This window comes from Lepisosteus platostomus, chromosome 3, assembly GCF_059453375.1.
Source record: "Lepisosteus platostomus isolate fLepPlt1 chromosome 3, fLepPlt1.hap1, whole genome shotgun sequence".
In the NCBI taxonomy this organism is placed as follows: domain Eukaryota; kingdom Metazoa; phylum Chordata; class Actinopteri; order Semionotiformes; family Lepisosteidae; genus Lepisosteus; species Lepisosteus platostomus.
The window spans coordinates 2,472,873-2,486,100 of NC_142613.1; the positions used below are offsets into that span (position 1 = coordinate 2,472,873).

At 42.7% G+C, this 13,228-nt stretch overlaps 1 protein-coding gene and 1 pseudogene across 1 annotated transcript in view; one reads left to right on the forward strand and one right to left on the reverse strand.

The window, feature by feature from the left end:
• kdm5c (lysine demethylase 5C) overlaps positions 1-13,228 on the forward strand; it is a 162,582-nt gene that overhangs the window by 90,630 nt on the left and 58,724 nt on the right. The window lies entirely within an intron of this gene.
• Positions 8,079-12,152, reverse strand: LOC148674057 (uncharacterized; annotated as a pseudogene).

The window sequence follows — 13,228 nt, forward strand, 5'->3', positions numbered from 1 at the left end:
GGCGGTCAACTGGACCTCCACCTGAGTGGAGCCGGCAGGTAGTCTTCATGGTCATGACACCTGACAGCCAGGTTCCACTGTGTTTACACATTTGCCTCCTTTCAGGGATGTGAGGCAGCCGTGAAGGGCTGGACGTGCTGTGCAGCTGAGCTCTGCTGCTGAAAGAGGAAGAGAGAGAAAGAGACTCCAACCACTGGAGACGATCGAGCCACTGAGAGAGCGTTGATGCTTTTTCTCCTAGTGAGACTCAGTATAAGAGTCCAGCCATGTGACGTTTCCTCACAGCCCAGTTGCAGTGACGCTTTTTCCACCAGACTGTGACAGGTGGAGCCTCGTCTTTGGCTTTGGGCAAATTTCCGAAGTCTGAACCAAGAGAAAAGTCCGGATGGATAGCGAGCCTTCACGCCCAACACCAGCCTGTTCTGGAGCAGCAGCTGAGGTGGAGCCGAGTATCAGACTGTGCTTCCCTGGTCCAGTGGAGCTCCTGCTCCTGCTTCTCCTTCTGGGCATCCTGGCTCCCTCTGGTCTTCACTCCTTGTCTTCCTGCTTCCCTCTGGTCTTCACTCCTTGTCTTCCTGCTCCTCTGGTCTTCACTCCTTGTCTTCCTGCTCCTCTGGTCTTCACTTCTTGTCTTCCGGCTCCTCTGGTCCTGACTTCTAAATTCTGGTCTCTTTCTTGCTCTATTTATTAGCCATAGAGATAGTCTGGTCTGCCACAGTTCTGCTTGGCTAGTTCAAATCTGGGATTAAAATATCTCACCTACAGGAGTACAAGAAATCTAGACTGAGACATCTAGTCAAAGCACCTGAGTTCCATCGGCCAACCTGCTTGTTCTGTACAGGTCCTGGGGGCGAGACATGAAGGAAGAGCTGCTGTACTCGGCACTGACAGCAGATCCAAGACTCCCGTGAAGACGTCCTGCTCACGCCATCCCCACTAGACCAGCCCTCGGACACTTACACTGCTCTCGCTATTGGACACCAGCAAGGTCAGTGCTTCACTTACAAAAATCTGCTTTGTGGAGGAATTTTATGAGAATTTTTTTTAACTGAGTGTGAAAGCGTGCACCTATGATATCTAAACTATTTCAGCCCTCAGACTGGTCCAGTTCTCAAGACTGCAGCACCAGTCAGGTAATCTTGTCCAGAAACATCACTATCGGAGAGCGACTCCACAGATCTCATGTGGGTACAGCCTGCTTGAATCCCAGAAACATACACTTCAGCTTTACATTAAAAACACCTACATGTGAATTTTATATTAATAAAGTGTTTTCAGTGATTAAGATGCATGTATTTTATCTGCTAAAAGAGAAAATGTCTTTGCCCCTGTAGCGGCAATGCTTGTTAATAAGACAGAATTAAGCGTTGGTTTTCTGTCCTAAAGGAGGCCCCATCTCACCCTCCATCTCTGTGGTGCAGCCACAGAGAAAGTATTCATGCAGGCTGATTTAAGATGTTTTCTTTTGATAAGGAACAAGCTCCCAAAGGGGGATGCACTTAGCTAAGCCTGGCTATCATGATCAATGGTCATCCATTGGCGCCTATCTGTCTAGGGAGTGCCAGATGGACATGTGGACTGCATTCCTAGGTGTCAGGAGTAAATGACTCATATCTCACCTTGATCAACCAATCAGGGACTGGTAGGGCCGAGTAACCCACGTGGGACTCTGATGCCCATGAAACTTTCAGCCAATGAATGAGCTGAAGTTCCTCCAGGTTAAAACAGGCAACACAGAGGGCCTGTGGTGAGAATTCTATGGACTTTTCTAAAGGGAATTCAAAGGAGAATTCCAGGGCAGGATGGCCCAGGAGCAGAAGGCTCCCATGGGCAGGACATTCTCGCAGCGCGCCCACTGACCATCCTGAGACTCAGCCCGGACAACCACGGAACGGCCAGTGTGTCCGAGTGCCAGAACTTTGCTTTGTTCTAAGAGTCTAGAGCGGAGGTTGCCAGAGAGTAACCAGAGGATCCACCTGAGGTTAGCATCAGCAGCAAGCCTCGTGAACAGGTTGGAACTGTGGACAGCTGAATCACTATTCAGAACTAGCCCTTCATCAGGAACGAACCTGTCCTCTTCCTGACTTGCTGGGACCCACAGTAACTTTTCTCCTGAGCACAACTTTGCTAGTTAAAGCCAACACTAACTAGCCGGTCAGTGAGCATCAGCAGCGCACCGTCGCAAGCCACACAGCACAGCCTGGCGCGGAGCCAGAGAGCCCGCAGGAGATCTGAATCCCCAGAGATTGGATGAGTATTCAACTTCAATGCATTACAGCTCGAGAATTCAATTGTTATCCCAACCAGTTGATATCAATTTGATTCCTAAGAGTTATGTACTTGTTTTGAGTATCTAATGTAGAAGTTGTAACCAAGTTCAATTATGAAACGGTCTAAATGAATGATATACCGAACATATGTCCTCTTGATGTGTAACACTTCGTAACTGATTGAATATATACCTTTTGTATTCTGATAACCCTCTCGATAAGATCTGTTAGGTTTATATGCATATTCTATGTATTAATAAATGTATCCTCGTGTATTAGTACCTGTGTGTGTGCGTTGTTTGAGTTATATCGCATGGTTGGATTCTAAAGCCATCAAAAGAATCAATTTTGTGATTTACTGGTACAATTAATAATTGTCCCAGTAAATGCCCAAACCCTACAGAACTGGTGCCTTCAGAGAGCACACTACACCCCCAATTATCATTATTGCAATATTATGTCTGTCTCTGCCCTCAAGATCCATTCTGTTTTCCAAACTATAACTACAACTATTTTTTACTTAAGAATGTATTTGCTCATTAAGTAACAGTATGTAGTGAATAATTTCCAAAGAACATTTTGGTACTTCCCCAAAGACAGAGAATGTGGGGACACCTGTAAGTTGACGATATAGTTTTAGACCGACTGCACTTTCTCACACTTATATCCTGACCTAGGAGTCACTCCCCCTGCTGCTGAAGTCTTTTTCTCAGAAATGACTGCAGTTACAAGAAGTCAGTTACAGAAAGAGGTCCAAAGTCCCAGCAGCTGGGATGGTACTATTATCTGTGCAGGAAGGTACTGTACAATATTATAATTGCTGCAGGTTATCATCATCTAAAGGTCAGAGGTTGTTTGTGATCGGAACTGGAGCTGTTGGTTGTCCACCTTTTCGTGTTAGCGAAGTGAGTGTAAGCAAGTAAACTGCACTGCTGTTTGAGAAATTCTTCTTAAGATAAGATAAGATCACTTTATTAACCATATACAATTTCACCAGCTGCATGAAGTTGCAAATTTACAAAAAGGGTTAAGTTTTATAATTGCACATCACAATTGTATTATTGTGTTTCTATATGTTTTGAAAATAATAACCAGTTTTAAATTCTGAACCGCTCATCAATGCCTCACTCATTTGTACACATGAAAACAAAGAGACCGCAAACATTTGAGTACTTCTGTATCTATTAATCGTGAGCTAAGGATTGTGAAGGAGGAAAAAAGGAAAATGTAATCTTTTATTCTTTCTGGGTATTGGCAACAATTTTCAGAGACTGTATTATGTGCTAGCAGTTGTTTTAAAATATTTAAAGAAGAGATAGAACAATAGCCACTATCTGAATATTTTTTTAATCCCTGAGTAAAACCTTTTGTTTAAAATATTTTTTACTTAAGAATGTATTTGCTCATTAAGTTACAGTATGTAGTTAATAATTTCCAAAGAACATTTTGGTACTTCCCCAAAGACAGAGAATGTGGGGACACCTGTAAGTTGACGATATAGTTTTAGACCGACTGCACTTTCTCACACTTATATACTGACCTAGGAGTCACTCCCTCTGATGCTTTTCCAGAAATGACTGCAGTTACAAGAAGTCAGTTACAGAAAGAGGTCCAAAGTCCCAGCAGCTGGGATGGTACTATTATCTGTGCAGGAAGGTACTGTACAATATTGTAGCTGCTGCAGGTTATCATCATCTAAAGGTCAGAGGTTGTTTGTGATCGGAACTTGAGCTGTTGGTTTTCCACCTTTTCGTGTTAGCGAAGTGAGTGTAAACAAGTAAACTGCATTGCTGTTTGAGAAATTCTTCTTAAGATAAGATAAGATCACTTTATTAACCATATACAATTTCACCAGCAGCATGAAGTTGCAAATTTACAAAAAGGGTTAAGTTTTATAATTGCACATCACAATTGTATTATTGTGTTTCTATATGTTTTGAAAATAATAACCAGTTTTCAATTCTGAACCGCTCATCAATGCCTCACTCATTTGTACACATGAAAACAAAGAGACCGCAAACATTTGAGTACTTCTGTATCTATTAATCGTGAGCTAAGGATTGTGAAGGAGGAAAAAAGGAAAATGTAATCTTTTATTCTTTCTGGGTATTGGCAACATTTTCAGAGACTGTATTATGTGCTAGCAGTTGTTTTAAAATATTTAAAGAGGAGCTAGAACAATAGCCACTACCTGAATATTTTTTTTAATCCCTGAGTTAAACCTTTTATTTAAAATATTTTTTACTTAAGAATGTATTTGCTCATTATGTTACAGTATGTAGTGAATAATTTCCAAAGAACATTTTGGTACTTCCCCAAAGACAGAGAACGTGGGGACACCTGTAAGTTGACGAAATAGTTTTAGACCGACTGCACTTTCTCACACTTATATACTGACCTAGGAGTCACTCCCTCTGATGCTTTTCCAGAAATGACTGCAGTTACAAGAAGTCAGTTACAGAAAGAGGTCCAAAGTCCCAGCAGCTGGGATGGTACTATTATCTGTGCAGGAAGGTACTGTACAATATAGTAGCTGCTGCAGGTTATCATCATCTAAAGGTCAGAGGTTGTTTGTGATCGGAACTGGAGCTGTTGGTTGTCCACCTTATCGTGTTAGAGTGTAAACAAGTAAACTGCACTGCTGTTTGAGAAATTCTTCTTAAGATAAGATAAGATCACTTTATTAACCATATACAATTTCACCAGCTGCATGAAGTTGCAAATTTACAAAAAGGGTTAAGTTTTATAATTGCACATCACAATTGTATTATTGTGTTTCTATATGTTTTGAAAATAATAACCAGTTTTAAATTTTGAACCGCTCATCAATGCCTCACTCATTTGTACACATGAAAATAAACAGACCGCAAACATTTGAGTACTTCTGTATCTATTAATCGTGAGCTAAGGATTGTGAAGGAGGAAAAAAGGAAAATGTAATCTTTTATTCTTTCTGGGTATTGGCAACATTTTCAGAGACTGTATTATGTGCTAGCAGTTGTTTTAAAATATTTAAAGAAGAGCTAGAACAATAGCCACTACCTGAATATTTTTTTTAATCCCTGAGTTAAACCTTTTATTTAAAATATTTTTTACTTAAGAATGTATTTGCTCATTATGTTACAGTATGTAGTGAATAATTTCTAAAGAACATTTTGGTACTTCCCCAAAGACAGAGAACGTGGGGACACCTGTAAGTTGACGATATAGTTTTAGACCAACTGCACTTTCTCACACTTATATACTGACCTAGGAGTCACTCCCTCTGATGCTTTTCCAGAAATGACTGCAGTTACAAGAAGTCAGTTACAGAAAGAGGTCCAAAGTCCCAGAAGCTTGGATGGTACTATTATCTGCGAAGGTAGGTACTGTACAATATTGTAGCTGCTGCAGGTTATCATCATCTAAAGGTCAGAGGTTGTTTGTGATCGGAACTGAAGCTGTTGGTTGTCCACCTATTCGTGTTAGCGAAGTGAGTGTAAGCAAGTAAACTGCATTGCTGTTTGAGAAGTTTTTTCTTAAGATCAGATCACTTTATTGGCCATATACAATTTCTCGCATTAGGAATTTGTCTTTTCACATACCCCAGCTTGCTCTCTATGAGACACACAGACAGGGAAAGAAGCTGGGGGTCAGACCACAGGGTGAGTCATTTATACAGCACCCCTGGAGCAGTTTGGGTGAAGGGTCTTGCTCAGGGGCCCAACGGAGTAGGATTCCTCTGCCAGCCACAGGATTTGAACTTATAACCTTCCTGCCACAGGCACAGATCCTGAGCCACAGAGGCACCGCTCCGCCCTCTTCTTAACTGTTCTTAACTGTTCGTTAGAATACAGTAAACAGCATTGAAGTTCATCAAAGCATGCACATTGGAAGTTACCACATCTTTAGCGACGAGGATAAACATTGAAGCTAGCGAGTGGGAGGAGCAGCGACGAGGCTGGAGTTGGCTTCTTATTCGTGTTTTTCGTTCCACCTTAAATGCTGCTGCAGTGATGTTATATCGCCTTTCACCTGTAGATGGCTCTCTTCGGTCAGTACTGATCCGGATGGAGTACCGTAGACATCCTCAGTGAAAGGGAATAGCCAAATAAATAGCGACTGTCCAAAATGTGTTTTTGTATGGAATATATTTTTTAAAATCGCAAAACAGTTTTAAAAGCTCAGTATAACTTGAACTTACACTGGGAAAAGGTGATTGCCCTTTCTGCTTATTACTATGGCCCTCCCCCCCGATGATAAAAACGTCTCACAATTCTGACACTGAGGTGTGAGAGACAATGTGATACTTCACATTGTATACAATGTATACTTCAGACTATCAAAATCCTGAAGTATAAGAAAATTTACTGTACCGTTTTTTAAATACGACCCTCTGAACACAGCATGTGAGAAGACATTGGCAAACGGTGATGGCACTTTCTGCTGTATTGCTATGGCCCTCCCTCCTGATTATAAAAACAACAAAACTTACTTATTAAAACTATTTGCATGAATTGGCACAGGGTTACAACAAGTATAGATTTCAGCTTCTGTTTCGTTAGACATTCTTTAGATACATATTCAGCACTGTGAGAACAGTATCATTTGTTGGGTTCAATCCTCAAATTTCAGGTGAGCATAAGCACGGAGACAAATGGTTGACAGGTGTTTCTGATTTCTCGGGCGTACATTGCTGTATAAGTAATGTGAATTGATTCTAAGTCACAGACCACAGGGCTGTGACTCGTAAAACTACTGAACAAACTAAGAGCAGGAACACCAAATGTTCTAAGTTCTAATAATAGTTCAAGAGACAGTGAACGGGGAAGACAAAGAACAGCATCCAAATCCAAATGGGTCCAAAGGCAGGTCAGGGCACAGTCTGAGAGTCCATCAGCGAATAATACATCCTGGGACACAAGAAGGTTAAAATCCCCCGGGAGGGGGGAACACACGGACAGACAAAACATGGAGGTCCAAGGGTGACGGGGCCAGGTCCTCCAGACCCCGGGCTCAGGGAGCGGGAGGTGTCGGGGATGAGGCCTGTGCCCTCAGGAGACGGACGTAGGGTTTCCTGGTGCCCGGCGGGCCTCGCGACATCCTTGCTGTAATAATGAGCCCCGAGGACTGGAGGAGCTAGTCTATAAATAATGAAGCTAAGAGGGTTCACCTGGGGAGCTTAACAATCACAGGAACAACAATGGAGCAGTGGAGCGCCCTCTAGGGAGGGATGTCGGGCGTGACACATACGTGGATTTCCTTTTCAATAATGATTCCAAATACATATACAGAAGTGGGGGACAACTAGGGGTGGAGGAGCAATCAGAAGGGAAAACCATTTATGTCAGCTGACCTGATGAAGACCTGCTAAGCCTACTAGGCACAGGAACAATAATTCGAAGTATTGATTCCTCAGGACAGTAGACTTTCACAGTGTCTAGTGTTGAAGGAACAGCTGCCAAAGTCAAGCTTCTGCTTGAACTACAGGTCACAGTTTGCAGTTTTTTTTATCAGGACTCACTTATGATCTGTAATCTTATATTGCAGATGGAGTCGCAGTCTGCTGTCTGAATACTGAGCGACTTAAGAGGGAAGTGAGCCGTTATCTGTACTACAGTTTGACAGAGCAGCAGTGGAAAGAGGGCTGTAAAGCAGCTCACTGTGTCCAACAAGCAGGGTGGCAGGTTGAGAGTTTAGTTTTCACAGACAGTAATTTAGGTTAATAAATAATTTGATGGCAATAATAGCTCTTACGTTAACAGAACCCCAGTGTGCGGATATTCACTCCGACAAAAACACGATGACTCAGAAATGATATTGCTCATATCAAATTTGTAGTTATTTATTTTGAATCTAAATATTACAGTATATAGAGATTACAATCTTATTTTATCTGCTAAATTAAGTCAAGATCAAAGCAATTAAATCTAAGTCACAATTAAAGCAATTAAAACTCCTTTAACATACAAGAAATGTATCTAATAGATCAATAGTTCTGTGCTGTAGAAAAACACCTTAACTCTTGTTGTTAATGTTAATTCATGAGATATACACCGTATCAAACATGCAGATATAAATGGCAATATAGCAAGTAAACTAAATTTACAGTGCAAGTGATAACTGGAAGTCAAAAGGCATGACCAGTCTAAACCTGAATACCAGTAATTTAGTATTGTAAATATGAAAAATTAGTGTAATACTTTAAAAATATTTAGACACTTCAGGGCACTTAAGTAGAATTCAACCACATCTGTAGAAACAAAGTCACAAGGCTCTCCACAGACCGGCTCTTGTCTGGTGCCCGTCACACATTTAAAGGTCACCTATTATTATGTTAAAATCTGAACTTGTGACCTCTGTTCCCTTCTTTAACTGGTTTACTTACGAAACCAAGTACTCACATCAAACAATAGAAATCGTATCTGGAGTGCACATGTTCGTACAAAAGATGAAGGTGGGTTTTGCCCTTTTTAGAAAAGTACCTTAAAACTAGACAATTCAATTTCACTGTTTTAAACGTTCACTCAAAACAAAGTGATTATAGTAGTATAGTCTCACTAAAGTTACATTTGAACAAAGTCAACATTTGAAAAAGCAATAGTTCAAACCCTGATTATTCATTTTATATATAACTTTCACATATAATGCTAGTATTCTTTGGAAAAGTGAGGAATACTGGAGAAAGGGAGAAGACAAATTCTTCACAGTATTTTAAGAAACGCTTGTGCAGATTCGTGTGCTCGCAATGGCTTTGATATCTGCTCGCAGTGAAGACTGTCGTCATCAGCAGGTTTACATCTTTTGCAGGGAATGTCAGACCTCAGACACTCAAGGCCTGACGGTGGCTTCAGCCCCTCCACCTCAGTCCAGCAATAAGTATTTCTCGGTGGACTCCAGCAAACACATCAAAACACAGTTGCTGCAAAAGAGAAACTTCAAAGAACATTTCTACTTCTGTGTGATGTCAGTGGTGTGTCCTTGGGCCACGATAGCCAACTGTAAATTGTATTCATTGACAAGGCACAGCTGGCCTGAGGTTTCAGTGCTCAGAAGGAGATGGATTCCAAGAGAGGGAATGGAGCTGTGGTGGAAATGGGTGGAAATAGCCAATTCTCTTGGGCTAATTAAGAGGTTCATTAAACCAATTGAGGAAAAAGGTTTTAGTCTGTATCTGAGCTCCATAATGGAAGGAGAGAGAATGAGAGCCCCAGGGGAGAGTCTCATCAGTGATGCATTGGGCCGTCTTACAGGCCTTTGGCACTCAGTGGGCTGCAAAGTAGCTTGAAGGGATAGAAATGATGCTCTTCTATGGGGTAACATGGGTCCCTGTTGGGCTACATGGAGCTTGTTCACAATTCCCAGTGGAGATGCAGTGTTTAATCCTGAGGACCGCTGTTGACTGTCTGAGCCAGGGCTGGAGACATTAGCACCAGGAGTGGGGCAGGAGAACATTGCCCGGCAAGATGGCACTGTCTCTTCTCCCCATAGCTGAGAAAGAAGAACCTGGATGGCATGGGCTGAGCCTTGAGTACCCCCTGTACCTGAAGAGCTGCAGACTGACAAGCTGCCTCACAATGTAGGAATAAGCATGAATAAGGAAACAGCAAACTGGGCTGCTGCTGTGACAGGGACAGAAGAGTCTGGCACGGAGAAGCTTCCTTGGCAACACAGGATCACCCAGGAGGAGAGAGTGATGAGTGAAGGAGAGCCCATGTTGATGTTTTGAATTCTGGTGATTACTGATTTGAAAATAACAGAAGATTAGCAGAAGGAAGAGGTCCGTGCTTCACTTCTGAGAGTCAGAAACAGTATGTAGGTCCGGAGACAGGCCACTTAATCAGGAAATGGCAAGGTGACCAGAGGACCAGTGTTGTCACATTCTGACATCAGAGATGTCAGCCCTCTCTCCAGTGTGATGCAGCTCTGAGACATTCGAAGCAAGGGAGGTGTCTGAAAGGAAGTAATCCCTGAGGTCCTTCCCCCGTGGGATTCTGTGTTTGTGGAATATGACCTTGCTGCAGTCCCATGTCTGGTTTTGAGGCAATACTTCTACTGCAGTCGACTTCATCCCTGGCAAGGGGAACTGAAGTGAAGAGTGAATTGATCTCAGTCGAGAGGGGACAGAAAGGGAACGGAGGTGGAATGAAAGTTGAAAGTTGAAAGTTACAGATGGGTCTGTTTTTGAGTGGGGGTTGAGTGTATTGTACTTGAGTAAACAAGAGAATTGGGAAGCAGTAGATAAAGGAGCGTTACTTCTTGTACTATTTGTGTGGACGCAGCACAGGTAAAATAATCAGAGGAAGTGTGTAGCTCTAGCAGTTTTGTCGAAGATGGAACTGCAGTCTTGTGCGACTAAGAATTTGAGAGACTGGGTTTCAAGTGGAAATTTGGCATGTGTACATCCATCACTCCAGTAGTTTTTACTTTAAAATCAAAATCTTCAGATTAAAAAACGTGACTATTAAATACACTGCAGGTTTAGTCAGCCAACGTCACTGCTTTATTTTGTTTTCTTGTTTTTTTTCTTAGATGTTGTATCAGGCTGTGAGACCTCATCACCGTTGTTTTCTTTATTTGCTGCAGCTGACATTTTACTAGTCTCTGCTGTGTTATTTTTTTAAATCCAGTTGCACATATCTGTAAACAACCCTTTTACCTGATCAAGTCCCTTTTCTAACCAGCCCTTCTGCTCCCCTGGCAGAAGTTTCTCTCCTCTGGCCACACGTTGCACTATCACAGCTCCTTCTCTGACTCGCTGTAACTTCGCTATGCGCTTCTTGAACCCAGGCTTGGCCTCCTGCTCCTCAGACTGTATCAGCAGGTCTATGTAATCAGGGGTTGCCAGGGGGTTGGGCCAGAGGGCGATCTCTTTCAGACGCTTCAGACTGTGACTCAGTTTCTCAATTAGCGCTAACACTTGGTTCTGCACTTGACAGTATTCTTTTGCAAGTTGTGTTACAATTCCCTCTGCATCCATTTTTTCCCCAAGGCTTCTTCATACTGATTCTTCAGGTTCTCATAGGTTCTCTTTTCTTTAGTAACTTTATATTCCCATTTGTACTTCATGTTAGAGTGTAAACTCCAGAAGCATTTCTTTGGGCAGACTGTGCAGTTGCCATCTGAGCCCATTGCACAACAATCTTTCTTATCCTTGTCATCGGCATATGCACAGCTATCATGACAGGTGAAATGACACACTTGGCAGTTAGTGATGAAGATTCCAGTTCCAGAGATGTCTGTCTTTATTGGCACTGTCATTTCCACCTCATACTCAAAGTCCTTGTTGGCCTCTATGCAGTCCTGGTGGCATTTCAGTGCCTCCTGTGTCTTTCTGATTTCATCCAGCTTCATCAGTCCAGCTCTGATCATGGGCTGCAGCCCCTCCACAGTTGCCTCCAGCTGTTGGCGCTCAGCAAGAACTTCCTTTGTCAGCTGCAGGCTTTGAGTCTGCATTGTATTTAAATGGATGAAGAATGTCTTCATGCTGACTGATCCCATCCTCCAGAACATTTTGTCAAAGTCATCCTGATCTGAAACTCCTGTTCCTCCATTATTGGAGGCAAACAAGACTGAGTTATTGAATTTAAAATGAAGAGGATTGTCATTTTTATCTTTAGCACACAAAATATCTGCCTCTCTGATGGCCTCTAAAACTGGTGGTGACTTACCATCAGCAAAAGTAACAAGAACTACAATGTTTCCTGCAATGTCTTTTCCAAATATCGAGAGAATTGATTCAAAGATGTACTTTTGTGTGTGTGTGTGAGACGTGCTAAAGCAGACTGGACCACAAAACACACTGCGTCAAGACTAATGATACCATTCTTATCAGAAAAGAAGTCTCTGATCTTCTGGGTGATGATTTTGTCCTGTCCGATCCCTCTGGTGTCCCCAAACCCTGGAGTGTCCACAATAGTGAGAGAGTAGGGAACCCTGAACCCTTCACTGGGGTGGATCTGATAGGCTCTGATCTCAGAGGTCTGACTCTCAGCCTGTGTCCTGTTGGTCTCTTCATGTATCAGTTTGAACCTGCTCTCATCCTCCCACTCCACTCCCAGGATGTAGTTGATCATCCCGTTGATGAGGGTGGTCTTCCCTGAGCCCGTCGCTCCCAGGAGCATGATCGTTCTGTTTCTACTGTTCACTGCTGCTTTTCCAAAGCTGAGTTTGGGACAGGTACTGCGTTTATCTTTAGACAGATTAAGCCTGTAAATCGAAGGTTTGCCCTTGTTCAATAAAGTGCACTTCTTGGGGTCGCCTGTAATTGGCTTCACAGGTGTTGTTTCTGCTGTTGTGATCACCACTTCACCACTCGGTGCGCTGGTCCCAAGATCCCCACAGTCACACAGGAGTCTGATTCTTTAGGATGTTTTCTTTGTCAAGCCTTCCATAGAAAATGAATACTGTTCTTTGTTTGTTTTCTTCTTCAGCCACTGATCAGATGTGTCCTCTCTGCTCTGTTCTCTTTCCTCTCTGTATTCAATGATGTATCCCAGAATACTGACCCCCTCTCCAAAAGCAGAAGGATTTTCCCAGGTTATTGTGATGGAAGTTGGAGACACCTGGAGAGGTGAGGGTTTTCCAGGGGGACGTAAGTTTATCACAGTGTTTAACGTTTTGATGTTACTGCTCACGGGGTATCCCAGCTTGCCCTCTGCTGTGGATCTGAGCTCATACTCCATGTGAGGCTGCAGCCCAGATTCCCACTTGTCCTGCTGCTTGGGTTTATATCCCACCCTGTACTCCAGTGTGGCGGAGCTGGGGGGGGACGCCTGTACTGTCACACTGTTGTGTGTCACTGTGTGAACCTCAGGGGTGCCAGACTTTGACAGGGGCTCAAAATACACACCTTCATTATCCCCACCCTCATACAGGAAAATACACGCTCTGGGACGCTTGTCATCTTGTTTAGCACCAACAAAGAATTTAGTTTTCTCTTTGCTAATATTCACTAACTCAAGGAAATGGATCAAACA